This window comes from Propithecus coquereli, unplaced genomic scaffold, assembly GCF_000956105.1.
Source record: "Propithecus coquereli isolate 6110/MARCELLA unplaced genomic scaffold, Pcoq_1.0 Scaffold411, whole genome shotgun sequence".
NCBI lineage: Eukaryota > Metazoa > Chordata > Mammalia > Primates > Indriidae > Propithecus > Propithecus coquereli.
This window is the reverse complement of record NW_012149853.1, coordinates 1,488,196-1,503,909: the sequence shown is the minus strand read 5'-3', so window position 1 is coordinate 1,503,909 and position 15,714 is coordinate 1,488,196.

Sequence of the window (15,714 nt, the reverse complement as noted above, 5' to 3'; positions counted from 1 at the left end):
GGAAAATCACACCAACCCTCAGGTCAGACGGTCCTTGATGTTTTTGTCAGGTGGGGATTCAAGTTTGAGTGACGTTAGGGGGAGGGCTCTCAGAAGAAGGGCCATGAGGGAAGGAGGAGGGGCAGGGTAGGGGTGGAGTGAGAATGGATCGGAGCTAGAGCCAAGCTTCAGCCTGGTCCTCTGGGAAACTTTGGAACACACTGTACCACAGTCTCACTTTGGGGCGAGGGGCTGGCCTTTTGTACCCTGAGCCAGTCGCTGACTAAGGTTATTGGGGGGCATGGGCTATAATCTCCTAGGAAAGGTACTTCCACGAGCCAATGACAATCTTCCAGAGAAGGGAGCAGCTCTGAGCTGAGACAGCACATTCGCCCGGCAGCTAAGAGTTGAACACTGTCCAGAAATGGAATCTGAATTTTTCAGTTAAGGACTAAGCCAAGAGTAATAACTAAGGTTGACAATAGTGGTTTTGGTGTAACTTTATGGAATCCCCAGATAACCTGGTAATTTTTATTACTTACAAATGCTAAGAATTTTTTGAGTAAATTATCTCCTGTTCCATCCTCTCCCCAACAGGATAGGAGCTGTTTTGACAGTATTTGTCTATAGACTTCCAGTTTATTGACAGGAGAAGCATCATTAATTAAGACATACAAATTCTCTCATTAAAAAAAAATGAGAGCTGGGCACAGTGGCTCACGCCTGTAATCCTAGCATTCTGGGAGGCCAAGGCGGGTGGATCGTTTGAGCTCAGGAGTTCGAGACCAGCCTGAGCAAGAGTCAGACTCCGCCTCTACTAAAAAAATAGAAAGAAATTAGCTGGACAACTGAAAATATATAGAAAAAATTAGCCTGGCATGGTGGTGTGTGCCTGTAGTACCAGCTACTCGGGAGACTGAGGCAGAAGGATTGCTTGAGCCCAGGAGTTTGAGGTTGCTGTGAGCTAGGCTGATGGCATGGCACTCTAGCCTGAGCTACACAGTGAGACTCTGTCCCCCCCCAAAAAATTAAAAATAAATAAATAAAAATGAGGTTTCTTATGTTAAGAAGGCATTCAGGAGCAAGAGGTGAGTTAAGACTCGTCGTAGCATTAGCACTCTCAGTCCTCCTTTTACAGTACACATTTTGCACTTCTTTTATGAAATTTATTCCTAAATATTTTATTCATTTTGATAGTAGTATACATAAAATTATTTTCTTAATTTCATTTTTAGGTTGTCCATTGCAAGTTTGTAGAAATACAATTTGCTTTTGTACATTGATCTTGTAGCCTGAGACCTTGCTGGGTGGAATTAAATCTTGAAGCTAGTCCTCAGAGTTCTCCTGGGCATCTCTGTTCTGTGCCCCAGTGAGAGATGCAGGGGAAGGTGTTAGAAGGTGCTAGAGGTTACTTTTCTCATTGAAAGGCAATCAGCGTTAATTATTCCACAAGGCCTTTGGACAACATGAGGCAGGAATCAAAGGCTGCTGGCCAGAGGAAGCAATGTTTTCAGCAAAGAGAAGCCACTGCACCCAGCGAGTGCATGGAGACACTGGTGTCAAGGGGCGGAGTGGTGTAGAAAGCATCCGTGGACTCATGGGAGGACAGCAAAGCCTCCTTGGAAATCACCAGGTGAGGACTGTCATTTGACTAAGAGACAGAAAACTCATAGATATTCAGTAAAAAGGGCCAGAACTAGGGAAATTAATATTCAATTTATATCATTCTTGGCCACAAAAAACTATCCCCATAGCAGAGAATAAAAGCTGGGCCCGAGTGGAGGCAACCCCATAGCCGTGCTCAGATGGTGCCGGTCACTCACTGGTTCCCCTGGAGGAGCCACAGGTGACAAGAATGACCCACCGTATTGTACTTGGTATTTCATTGTCTCAGTGAGGACTGTGTTGCAAGGACAGCCTCAAGTTCTCAGGGCTTCAAAGAGCAAAGACTTGTTTCTTGCTCACTTTGTGCATCCGCCATAGGTGGGCATGAGGTGGGGGTTTCCGCTCATCACAGGGACTTATGGATCTGAGATGACAGAGGTTTCATCCTCTCGAATGGCAGTGGCTTCTTTCCAACAGATGCTCCCACACCACAGAGATGGGGAAAGGGGTGCACAGTTAGTCACACGCCAGCACTTAAGGCTGCTGGCCCGAGTGACACGTGATGTTCTGCTCACATTTCATTGGCCAAAGCAAGTTACATGATGGTCTCTAATTCCAAGAGGGTGCTCAAATTCCACCCCAATATATGTGCCCAGAAAGAAATCCTGAATATTTGTGACTGGCTCCAGTGACTATTAAAAGCCACTCTCCTGGTCACTGAATATTTGATTTCTATTTCTTCCTACATTTGTTTTCCAAAGGAGACAAGTTAGAAATTTGACAGTTATATTAAAGGTGATCCTAGTGAACTGGGAATTCCAAATGGAGCAGGGGCCGGGGCAGTCCTGTTTGCTCTCTGCCCTGATTTTCACTTTGCTTCTCTTCGTGGGATGATCCGGGCTCTCAGGTACCACTGCAGCCAGAGGAGGAGCCAGAGCACAGGCCTCCTCGTGGGGTCCTTCATCTCTAAAAATTCCTTGAAGTCTAATTTCAGTTTGAACTTTTTTCCAATTCTTCTTAAAGCCACCAAACAAAATTAGCTCTGTCTCAGAGTGGAAAGAGAGACAGGAAGCCCTGAAAGAGAGAGAAATCCCATCCACCCCTAAACCTCAGAAGTTTATGGGCTTGGATGACTGAGCCCAGGGGGCTGGGAGCCACCCAGGCACCAGGACCAGCTTGGCTCTGGCTGTGAAGTGAGCTCAACAGAGGTGGCCAGAGGCTCCTGCATCCCTGTCCCCTCCATCTCTCTGCTCCTCTGTCAGGATGGGCAGAGAAGGCAGTGCCAGGCATTGAGAGCTCCGCCTGCTTCACGCCTGGCCATGTGCTACTGGGCTCGCTACTCACATGCCAATCAGCACCCACCTTGGTTGGTGAACAGCCCTGATGACTGTTGCTGTTTTCCAACTTTTCTGCTGAAGGATGCAATGCTGTTGCTCCTTCTAAGACCTCTGGGTAGAATGGTTTTCTGGGCTAGGTCATTGTTTGCTCAACGGCTTTAACTGATAAAACCCGATTCGTAATTTGGACAGATCCAGATGCCTGCCCCTTGTGACTAGATTATACACAAGCAATAAAATCAAAGATTCCTTTAGCTTCCTCAAATTCCTTGAATACGAAAACACAATCATCTCCATGGGCGATCAGGGAAGCCAGAGCCCACATTTCTTTTTGTGGCTCCAACACGTGACTTCAGAGGGAGGCAGGAATCTTATATTCCAGGGGCAATTTGATCTGCTGATTTAATCACTCAACCAAATGAGTCCAAATGTTAGAAAAATTCAAGCCCATATGAAGGAGGAGGGTGGTTTCTCATAAAGCAGTGAGTTGTCCTGGCTCCTTAAGCTGGCTGAGAACAAGTAAGGGGTGTTCTGCCAATTTCCCTTTAGCAGTTCATAAAAACTTGACCATGCATAATAAAGCTTACATTTACATAGCGTGCCTGAGTTTCCAAAGTGCTCATAGGTTTATTATTTCAATCACGGTTCCTAACAACCATTTTGCAAATGAGGAAACTCAAGGTTAACAAGGGTAAGTGATTTTCCCAGAGTCTCAAAGCTAGGCAGGGTCAGGCCGGGGTCTAGATCCTCTGAAAATCCCCTCATCCGAGCACGGAGCTGGGTCCTTTCCCTGGTGTTCCTTCCTCTGAGGCAGGATATCAGTGGAGACCCATGAGAGTCCAAAGGTGGGAACAGATGACCAGCATCCCCCGTGCTGTAAGAAAAGGTGGCAAACCATTCATGCAGGACAGGTTAGGCGGGACACCCAAACTATCTCTGCAACTGACAGCTACCTTCAACCTCTACATGTAGGAAAAATGGGGGGAGGGGATGGGCAAGGTGTTCAGTGGACATCGGTGTCACATAGCTCATTGTAAGGAGTAAATGAGATGATGCTATGTGCAAGCTCAAGAAATATTGGTTCCTTCCACATACTTCTTGGGGTCAAGGCGAGGGAATGAACACCAAGCAACCATCAGGACTGTGGGCTCCATTCACAGGACTGAGCTTTGCTTTAGCTACTCCTCTTAAATTCCTACTGAAGACTTTCTTAAGTGCCTCAGACTCTGCTAGGCCTGCAGCTCTGCTCCAAGAATGAGGTATCCCATGAGTTGTTTGAACAGCCCTTTTCTCAGGCTCCGGAGTCTTGTCCCTGATCCTTTCTCATGGAAACAGGACTCCCAGAAGGGCCCGGTTGCAGTAGAAGCAAGAGAAAGTTACAAGTCCTTGCCCTTTGTGCTGCATCACACTCTCCTCCTCTCGCCCCCATCAGGTGTCTTCCTGTCTGGGAGACGAGAGAGGAAATAAGCCCCAGATCATAGCTTCCCACGTGGTTTCAACTGGCTGCACTGAGCTCCCAGGCCTGTCAGTGACCAACCAGCTGAGGGCCAGGCCCAAGTAGGCCCAAATCAGTGGCAGGGACCTGGGTAACAATCCACTGCCAAAGGCCAACAGAACTCGTTCATGGTTCCTACTCACAGGAGAGGAAGCAAAGGAAGGGATGTGGGGCTCAGATCAGATCTGCTCTGTCCAGTGCAGCCTCCGCTGGGAAAAACTCAGGAGCAGAGTGTACACTGCAGGACCTGGGGACACACTCCCTCTCTGCCTCAGGATCTCAGCATGCTCTGGAGAACGTGCAGCTTTGGTCAACATGTGGCATCTGTGACAATGTGTGGGCTCTGCCCTCCAGGGTCCTCTACACCAGACACATGCTGGAATGCCACCCTCTCCTCCCTTTTCCAGATACTTTGCCAAAGAAGCCACTTCATACAGAGACACGAAAGAAAGAAGACGACATAGGGAAGAGCTGGTTTCATTCTCTGGTCCCATGTTTAAAATGATTTCCCTAGGGTAGGGCCGCCCAGTAGAAATGTGACTCTAGCCACATATATAATTTTAATTTTTCTAATGTCCACGTATAAAAGGGGGAAAATGTGAAATTAATTTTAATGATAAATTTTGCTTAAGCTACTATATCAAAATCATTATCATTTCAATTTTTAATTAATATAAAACAAGTATCAATGAGATATTTTACATTTTTTTTTTTTTGGCATACTGAGTCTTGGAAACCTGGTATGTGTTTTACATGCACAGCACATCTGGATTCCAGCCAGACTCATTTCAAGTGCTCAGTAGCCACGTGTGGCTGTAGCTTCTGCCCTGAATTACTGTCTCCTTTTACCTGGAAGGTGGCTGTCAATCCCTTGTCATAACTGTATTAAGTGACCGAAACTTATATCTGCAGAAAGTTTACCCTACCTCAAAGGTCCTTCATATTCTTCAATCCGTTTGATCTCATTTGAGCTAGTTTTGATAGTAGAAACTGAAGCAAAAAATGATTAAGCATCACGTAGGCAGTTGGTGGCAGAGTTCGGTCTCCTAATTCCTCGTGTAGCAGATTTCCCTCCAGAACCACAAGGGAGGACACAGTACCAGGTTCTGAGTTTACCTGGGCTGGGAAAAGGAAGTGGGGAGAAGTCAGGGTGGCCAGGAAGATGATAGGAGACAGGCCAGATGTATCTGTGAGCATAGAAAAACCACAGAATTGTACACGTTAGAGGGTGGATTGTATTTTCATCATAAAGCAGTTAAGAGAGGGAGACAGAAACAGAGAGAGAGAGAGATAGAGAGACAGAAAGATGGGGGTGGGTGGGTGCTGCTTTCTTTTCAGGAGCCCACGTGTTAGTGCCTGACACACTATAGAAAGATGTCTTTGCATTATCAAATGATAAGACAGTGAAGCCCTCCGTATTATCAAACTATGTTAACCAAAGGAAATGAAATTTTTCTACAGGCAAAGTGAAGTTCCCCCAAGATCCTGAAGCAAATCATTTCCGGAATTAGACTTATAAACAATAACTCAGCACCTAACAGGTCGGTGAAGGCAAGAATAAAAGCAGCTTGAGGACATGGGTTGGCCAGGCCTGCAGGTGGCTCTGTAGCCCGAAGGGTGTGGGGAGACAGTGGCCTCCCTGCAAGCCTGGATGGGTCTGTCTTACTCACCGCCATCCCCTGAGGGCTGGTGGGCACTTGAGACACACTCAGGATGCCTGTGGAGCACGGATCAAGGGGACAGGGTGCCATGGGGCAAGGGTTTGATCCCCCTGCAGCTAGGAGCAGGAGTGTCTTCAAGTTAGAACATCTTCCTTAGTCTAATGTCGACCGACATCAGTGCCCGAGAGCCCTGTGCTATTCTCTGATCCTCCCTGCCCTGCCTAAAGGGAGGATGGAGAGACTGCGGTGTCAGATCCTCTGGAGGACCACACTTTTTTCTGTACATTAAGGAATCGGCACTTTGATTAGTACCACTGTCTATTTTGTGTCTGTCTGTTTGATTTTTGTTGCGGTGGTTGTTTTGTTTTTGTTGAACCAGTATACCCAAATGTGAATAAGATGGAGCCCTAAAAACAGGAGCTTCTGAGCCCGACAAGGTGAGACCACCTCCCACCCCCCACCCGCCGCCAAGGACAGGCCATCCTTGTGTTAGCTCAGTCCCCTGGGAAGTCCCTGTGGTAATCACCATGCCTTTATTCAAATGCCAGGGAGGTCACTGGAAAAGCATAACTTTGAGAGAATTTCTGAATCATACCCAACAAGTAAGAAAGTGCATTAAAGAAAAAAAAAGAAAAGAAAAGAAAACCATCCCACAAATGGAGAGAGTGCTGCCGGACCTGTGACCTCGGACGCCACCACGCCCAGGCCCCCAGTGCTGGCTCCCCCTGGCCTGTGTGCCCACAGCCTGTCTGCCACAGGACCCCCAAAGGACCTTTTCATCCCATGACAGCCTGGTCAGGGAAGGGAGTGGTGGCTGACACTCCTGGTTAGGCTCAGCACCGAGCCCTCTGCCCGATTCACAGGGCGGGAGGATCAGAAGCAGGAAGAGAGCGCGGTCAGGCAGCGCCTGGGTGGATGGCTTCGAGGCCGCGCCGGGCGGCTCCAGGAAATTCCAGCCAGGCCAGCCCAACTGCCTGCTATTTTAAGGGCTTGCTGAGGCAAAGCTGGGGAGAGACTCTGCTCAACAAAAGCACGACAATCCTATCAGAAAAGGGAGGTCAGTGCTGCTGAAACCACCCCCTGTGCCTTCTGGGTTGAAGCCAGGAGCGCAGGGCTGGGCTGTGACCGTGTCACCCCTTTCACAACTGTCCGGTAGTTCACGGTCCCCTAGAACCTAGCCGAGCGTTGGCTCCCTGAAGTGATAACTCAACAGAAAGACGAGGATCTGTGTCTCTTGGGACGGTGTGAAGAGGAAGGTCCCCAGTCAGCTGGTTGGTTGCGGCCCCCGCCCTGTCATCTCTATGCTGTGGCTCTAGAGAGAAGTTCCCAAGTGAGGTGGCCTGGGGGGACTCATTTTCCTGCCAGGTCCGGGATTATTGCTCCGTCTCAGGGCCATGGTTACCCTCCCATCAGCTTGCAGGCATGGACCTCGTGGGGGTCTCCATCTGGTGTCACTCTGCACCACTTGTGTTTCCTGGTGGCTCTTCCCTCAGATGAGCTATGGGGTGTGAGCAATGTCCCCACAGCCCTGCAGTGCTTGGGGTGCCCCAGATTGCCTGTGTGCCTGTGAAAGGCTGCAGGAAGGGGGGCTGGAGGCTCAGGCATGCACTCCCAGGACTGGGTTCCTCTGTGAGTCTCATGGATGTTCCACACCTTCTGCTGGACCAGGGACACCCAGATCCCTTTAAGGCATCAAAGCTCTGAGTGTCGTAGAAGCCGAAGGAAGCTGCTCCAGGCTTTGTTTAGGGGCTGGGCCGGGCACCTTGCGGAAGTTAGGCTGAGAAGGAAACTTAGCGTGTGACTCTAGAGAAGCACAGCCACTCCCTGCCCACCTGCTGTCCCGGGGATGGCTAGGAAGAGGCGCTGAGGCTGTCACGTGGAATTCCCGTGGGACACTGTACAGACCTCACTGTGGCCACGTGCAGCCATGTATCCCTGGAGAAGCCACACAACTTCCCTAGGCTTTAGCATCCGCATCTTTGTATATGGCTCTGGAGGTGCTGAAAGCAGGTGAGCCATGGGTGCTCCCCTCTTCCATGGGGTGTTCTCCTCATGCACGAGAGGGAGGACCACACCACCGCTGAAGCCTTCACTTGGTCCCAGGCTCGTGCTGTGTGGTCAGAGGTGAGGATGGGGTCAGCATAGGTGCTGGTCTGCAGAGCTCCTGACGTCACTACTGAGAATCCAGTTCAAGGAGGACAGCGATGAATTACAAAAATAAAAGCAAAAAAATAAAACCCTCAGAAGGCAGGCTAATATCCTGAAAGGATTTGACATGATTAAGGAAAGGATTTAGGCTGTAGAAAAGTTGTTGACAGATGTTCTGTCCTCAGGACCATATTTGGAAAAAGAAACAAGTGAAACAAAAGAACTGATGGCCTCAATAATGTTGTAAGTTGCAGATCATTTTTAAGAAAGAAAATGGATCTCGCATGTGCCTGGGGCAGGGAGGGAGGGGACACAAGTCCAAGTAGTTACTGTGTTTTGGCAAAGTTGACATAGATTCCCTCTGACTGTCTTGGCTGTCCTGGGCCTCCAAGCCCTGACGATGGACTTAATAATGTCCCAAGGAGGCCTGACCCCAGGTGACATAAACACAATGTGTTTGTGTTGGTCGCAGACAACTCGCTGCTCTTAAACTATGGCTCGACTGAGAATGAGGCGCTTCAGGGGGACACGGATGTGGCGTAAGGTGGTGGGAACAAGACTGATTGGAAACAAGAGCTTGTTTTGAGTCCTGGGGAAGTGGGGTGAATGGAGCCGGCTGTCTTCAATTGGGGAGAAAGCTGGAAAAAGAACGTATTTCCCTGGAACGGACGGCACTCAGGTTGGGTAGTGAGGAATATCCCCAGGGGAACCGGGGACCAAATTCTTAAGAAAATAATGTCACAATTAGAAGCAGAAAGAGTTGTTGCACCCAGGGAAAAATGATACTAGTGTTGGAGGGGTGGCTTTCTTCTCAGGCTCCCAGTGGCAGGAGATTAAACTGAGATGACAACACCCAGACTCGTCTCCAAAGGGCCAGAGTCCCCCCATCTCCAAACCCATGTGGACGGTGACACCCCAGCAAGGAGAGTGATCCTGGCACTGGCCAAAATTGGGGAACTTGCTTTGGAAGCCACAGGAAAAGACTGAGGAAGGGCTGACCTGAGGCTTCCCAAGGGAAGCAAGTAGAATCCGAAACTGGCCAGCTTGAACCTTAGGGAAAGGGAGCACCTGCACACCATGGGTGCCTCTCCACGAGGCTGGGCTTCTCAGCCCAGCTGCAGGGGGGACCAGGGTTGCTCTCATCGTGATGTCCAAGTCACCAGGCCATGGAGGTGCTGGACGCGGCAGAGCTCTGTCCTTTAGCCGGTTGCATACCCACCTCGCCCTGCCACGGTCCTGCTCGGTGACAGCTCCCTGCCTTGTCAGTATGACATTATTGACCTAGAGTGATGTGCCAGGTAGTGGTCTGCAGGAAGCTTTATCTTGTACATTTTCTCACTTAATCCCATTTATTCCTCACAACATGCTGCACGAATGGCATTATCCCCATTTTTACAGATGAAGTAAAGGGAAAGTCAGAGAGTTGAATCACTAGTTTGAGGTCACACAGACAGAGAGTTGGAAGAATTAGGTGTCAGGCTTATGTCCGTGTGATCCAAAGTTCCTCGGTCCACTGCACTGGTCCATGTCCTTCTGGAAGGCAGGGACACCCTCCCTCCACCCTCCTGGCTACTGGAGGGTTTCCTGGTACCTGGAACAACGAGTTGGATTGGTTCCCTCAGTCCCAGTAGGTTGGGTCAGGCCTCTGGTCCTGTGGTGGATGAAAGATAGTGCAGTGCTCTGACACACCTCCAAGGAGAGATGGGGTCCCGGCTCCCTCCCTGTGAGTCTGGTGGGCCTTCCTGTATCATCAGTGGTATAAGGGATGCTGAGCAGCTCCCAAGGCCAGGAAAGACACCTTACAGCTCTGGCCTTGGTATCTCGGAACACTCACTTTTTGGGCACACCTCTGTGGGCATTGCCTGGTGGAGCCATCCTTTGTGCTGTGAGAAGCCCAGCTCATGGAGAGGCAGCTGTGGTGTGCAGGTGCCCTGGGCTGCAGCTGAGGTCCTAGCCAGCAGCCAGCATTTCCTGCCAGCCAAATGACCCCACCTCGGATGTCCAGCCCCAATGAGCCTTTAGAGCTGCAGTCCCCATCCCCTGGGCTGTGGCCTGGTACCAGTCCATGGCCTGTTAGGAACTGGGCCACCCATCACCACCTGAGCTCCCTGCCCCCACCATCTGTGGAAAAATTGTTTTCCGTGAAACTCAGGAACGAGGCCGCACGGCAGGAAGTGAGTAGCAAGTGGGCAAGCAAAGCTTCATCTGTATTTACAGCCGCTCCCCATCGCTCGCATCACCGCATAAGCTCCGCCTCCCCCCACCGCCCGACCGTGGAAAAATTGTCTTCCATGAAAATAATCCCTGCCAAAAGGTTGGGGACTGCTGCTTTAGCATGCTGAAGCCCCCAGAGTTGTCTGATCACAACCACTTCAGAGATTCCAAATGAGAAAGTCTCAGGCAAGACCTACCCAAATCCCTGACCCCAAAATTATAAGCAAAATAAGATGGCTGTTTTAAGTTGCTGAGTTTGAGGATACTTACCAAACAGCAATGGTATAGAATAGCACAGCATAGGTTGCTTCTGTGAACATGGGGAGCTGCGTGTAGGCATCGGGGTTATGCTGGGGGGAAGCAGAGGTGGCCAGATTTTCCTGCTCTGCTCACGAAGACTAAGGAGCTTCTCCTGCCGGTGCGCCCAGACGCGCAGTCTCACGCTGTTGGAACCAGTACACTTCCAGAAAGAGAGTGTGGGACCAACTTGCAACTGGTGAGTGGCAAGCAAAGAAGGGCAGCAGGACTGGGAGCAGAGAGGAGTCCAAAAGCTTCCAGATGAGTTTCTGAAGCAAAGTCCCAGGGATGGCAGAGGAGAAAATAGAGGACAGAAAAGCAAATACCGTTGGTGCCAGCGTGAATGGTGCGGTGACATTTTGCTGTTATTGTCGAGTCTGTTTCTCGTTGTTTTGTCCATCTTGCTCAGGATTTGAGCTCCCCTGGGACTGGATGTGTGTTAGTCACTGTCCCCGAGGTGGACAAATGGATCTCTCTCCTCTGAAGAAAATCTCACAATTTGCTGAGCTCGGAAGTTGGGGTTCCTGCCTCCAGCCACTGTCAGCACCCAGAGGTTGGGGTGTGCACATCAATACGTCATGTCTTGTCCCTAAACACGGTGTAGCATAAATCCGATTTAAAACTCAGCACAAGCTGTGTTTTGAAAAATTACACATGTGAATTCCTAAAATCTTTTCATTTCTAACTTCAGATTCATAGCTTGAAATACAACTTGCCTGTCCTCCAGCTGCTGGAAAAAGATCAGTGGTGTCCTTCCGTGCAGGTGCAACCGGAGTAGAATTTTGTCTTGGCTCCTAGTGGTGTAAGAATCCAAACTTTGACAACGAAGTCAGGCCCCCAGGCCTGGGCTAGAGAAGAGAGAAATCGCAGGTATGTATAATAAAAGCCTGCATGGGAGCACCCCCTCATAGTCGGGCAGGGAAAACTTTTCATCCCCTACGAGAAGCACAGGGAAGGAGAAGGAGGGGTGAGGAGGAGAGAGGGGTTTTGTTTCCAGGCCCCTGGGTTCTGCCAGGCAGTTCCGCAGCTGGGGACAGAGTCTTGTAATGCTGGGTAAACAGCCCAACCCAATCCCAGCTTTTTAGCTAGTTGATTGGTTTGTTTGTTTGCTTGTTTTTGTTTGTACAGAGAAGAGAATGGTTTGACAAAAGAGAAGAGATCAAAGATATGGACTTATGACATTGGTAGATAAACAACCAAATAAAGCAAAGGAGAAAAATGATGATTCTATAGATTGAGGGAAAGAGAGAAATTGGTTATATCTGAAATATTTTAAAATAAGATCTATCTGTGCATAAGGAAGCATAAGAAATATAAGCATGAGCTTGCATTTGCCAGATTACACTATTTTAGGATGCTGGTGGGGCCTGGATGGAGCTTTCTTTTCAGGAAGTGGAGCCTAGGTGTTCAGATCCTGAAGGTGGTTTCTTTTAGGGGAAACTCTGTTGGAGAAGGGCTGATTTGGGGAGGGAATTAAGAACAGACCAAACGCATGGTTCACAGTAGAGATCACGGTTGGCAAATCCGTGGGCCACGTCTGGCCATGCCTATAGGCTTGTACATGGTCTGTGGCTGTGTCCTGCTACAGAGGCAGAGGTGAGAGGTTATGACAGGGACCATATGGCTTGTAAAACCTAAAATATTTACAATCTGGCCTTTTATAGAAAATGTTTGCCCACTCTTGGTCTAGAGAGTCACAAACACTCTCACCTTGGTGCCACTGTGCCACCTATCTTGTCATTGTCCAAAAGATTTTGTTTTGATAAAACTAGTATAGTGAAAACTAGTATGGTGAAAAATATAAATGCATGCATACAGACAGACACACACACACGTACAAACACGCACACATGTACACACACATATATACAGACAGACACGCACACCACATATAGACACACACATAACAGAGACACATACATCCATACAGACAGACGTATACACACACAGGCACACAGGCACACAGACACACACAGATACATACACACATACAGACACATGTAGACATTCACAAACATACACACAAGTACATATGCATATATACGTACAATATAATAAAGAAAAGGAAAAGAAAAAAGGACTACATCAAGGGAATACAGAGTTGGAAAGGATTGGGGTTCTTCTAGTCCAAGCTGTTGACACCCTCCTGTGTCCCCTGAGCACTCATTGCCCTTGTACACAGGCATTTTTACTGGATTTAAGTGAAATTCCCTGTTTGAGGGTTTCCTCTGGGCACAGGAATGTGCTTGGGGCAGCCAAAGACATTCCCAAGACCTGCCCTTAATCAAGTACCAAGGGGAGTTAGTGGGTGTGTGGCCCGATTTCCTAGTCCCTTCCTAGCCCCTGACAGCTCTGTGCTGTGCTTGCCATATTGTCACCCAGCAGTCCTGAGGGGCTGAGCCCCGGTTGCCTACGGGGACCCGTGAATGCATCCTTCATCGCCCGCCCTCCCTTCCTGGACTCACACCACCTCCCTGGGGTCACCTCCAAATAAGCTGCCCAAGCCCAAAGTCTAGGGGAACCCACGGAACCCCAGTTCTAGCACACTTAACTGTTGGCAATGGGATGCTTCACTCTGCTTCCTGTTTCCCTGTGCTTGATAAACTGCCCCATATTTTTAAACATAAGAATATATTTAACGTAATAGAGTTGATAATACGTTATTTTCTTACTCATGACCTAAAACCATGTGTATTTGCTGTACCTAATACATACCATAACAAGAGAGTCAAGGGTGAGGACCGAGGCTAACCTGTGCTGTACAAAAAGGTTGGAAGCCAAATTAAGCTTTGTGTGGGCACCAGAGGCTATTTATATACATAGGAAGAGCCGTTCTGCATTTTCATCTTTTCAACTGGGAGTAATTGGTGTGTGTCCTAGAGCTAGATATTTCCTTGTTCTACCAGCTGCAAACTTCACAGATGCCCATATAGAGCATCTTTTTTTTTTTTTTAAGGAGTGTGCACAGGACTAGACAGAGTATTTAGGGACGAGGCAGAAGCACAGGAGGCTGAGAGGAAGGAGGCTCCGGGAGGAGGTTGCCAGAGACACTGATGAACAGTGGCTCTCCCACAGCCCTCAGGCCACCAAGAAGAAGGGAGCACTTGCCAGAGAGAGGAGCTGGGTGAATAAAAATGAGAACAACCTTCAGAAGACAAGGTGCTCAGGGGTAGCTGGTCCTTTGAAGTGAGTGTGAGAGAAGAATTAGGGATTGCGATATCCCCCTCAAGTATGAGATGGGGAGGGTTGTTCACATGAAGGAGGCAGGGATGGGGGCAGGAGGTGGGGGGACAGATGCCTGGAACAGTGGAATCCTCTTTGGACATTTCTTAATGCCTTTTTGAAGACAGAATACTGGCTTGAATGGACTGGTTATCTGACTCAATATGCCAATTTGATGTTTGCGATATGGTTCACTGTTATAGAAAATCAAATCTGTTGTGCAGAGCAGCCCATCCTCTCCCGGTTGTAGCTTTAGATCTGCCGGGGGGCTCAGTGGTCACTTGTGAGGCTCACATTTTACTAATTAAAGAACTCTGTGTAGTGCGATGCAGATTCATGATGACGATGACCAGCGTCTGTGGAATACCTACCGTGTGCCCAGACACTCTGTACATCTTCTCCAGTGCTCACTACAACCTTTCAGAGTAGATATTGTCCCCATTTTAATGCTACTCAAGAGATTATGTAATTTACTGAAGGCCGAGGCACCAGCATGTGCCAAGATACATCCAGATCCTGTGCCATACTCCATCCACCGCGCCAGGGGTCCCCAAATTCCCATCTGTGTACAATCCCACCCCCCACACCAGGGATTCTGGGTCAGTGGAAGTCATGGGCTGGGCGCCCCAGAAGCAGACCCTGAGATGATAATGATCCGAGTGCAAATGGCTTATTGGGAGATGATCCCGGGAAGTGGGGAAATGAAACAGAGAAGGAAATAAATTGGTAAAAGGCACATTACTAAGCAGGTTACTGCTCTGGGAAACGGGGGCTCAATCCTGCTGGAGGATTCTGGGACAAGGAGGAGAACATGCCTCAGAGCTGTCTCCTTCCGAGGGGCAGGAAGCTAGGGAGTCTCCTGTCAACTCCAGTCTGTCGGTGGCTGAGTGATGTCTCTGGGGCATTGGCTCCTTGGCAGCACTGGCTACTCCCAAAAGTGACCCAAGCATGCGCCCAAGGCAGGAGGAACCCTCAGGCAGAGGGTTGCAATGTTTGGAGTAAGACAAGTCATCTTGAAGCCACAGGGATCAGCCACAGACTTAAGGTGGGACTGAGGAGTCTGCAATTTTAAAAAGCTCTCTACCTTTCAACAAATGGTGCTGGAAAAACTGCACATCCATATGCAAAAGGATGAAGTTGGACCCTTACCTTACACCATACACAAAAATTAACTCAAAATGGATCCAAGACCTAAACATAAGAGCTAAAACTATAAAACTCTTAGAAGAAAACATACGGGAAAACATGTATGACATTGGATTTGGCAATGATTTCTTGCATATGATCCCAAAATCATGGGCAAAAAAAGAAAAATTGATAAATTGGACTACCTAAAGATCAAAAACTTCTGCGTCTCAAAGGACACAATCAACAGAGTGAAAAGACAACACAGTGAAAATAAATCCTCATGTTGGCGAGGATGTGCACCCTTGCACACTGTAGGGGGGAATGTAAAATGGTGCCGCTTCTCTGAAAAACAGTATAGTGGCTCCTCAAAAAAATTAAAAATAGAATTATCATTTGATCTAGTAATCCTATTTCTGGGTATATACACAAAAAAGTTGAAAGTTGGGCCTCGAAGAGATATCTGTGCATCCGTGTTCATAGCAGCATTAGTCACAACAGTCAAAAGGTGGAAGCAACCCAAGTGTGCATCGATGGGGGAGCGGATAAACAAAATGTGACATATCCACACAACGGAATATCATCCAGCCTTAAAAAGGAAGGAAATTCTGACACATGGTACAACCTGGAT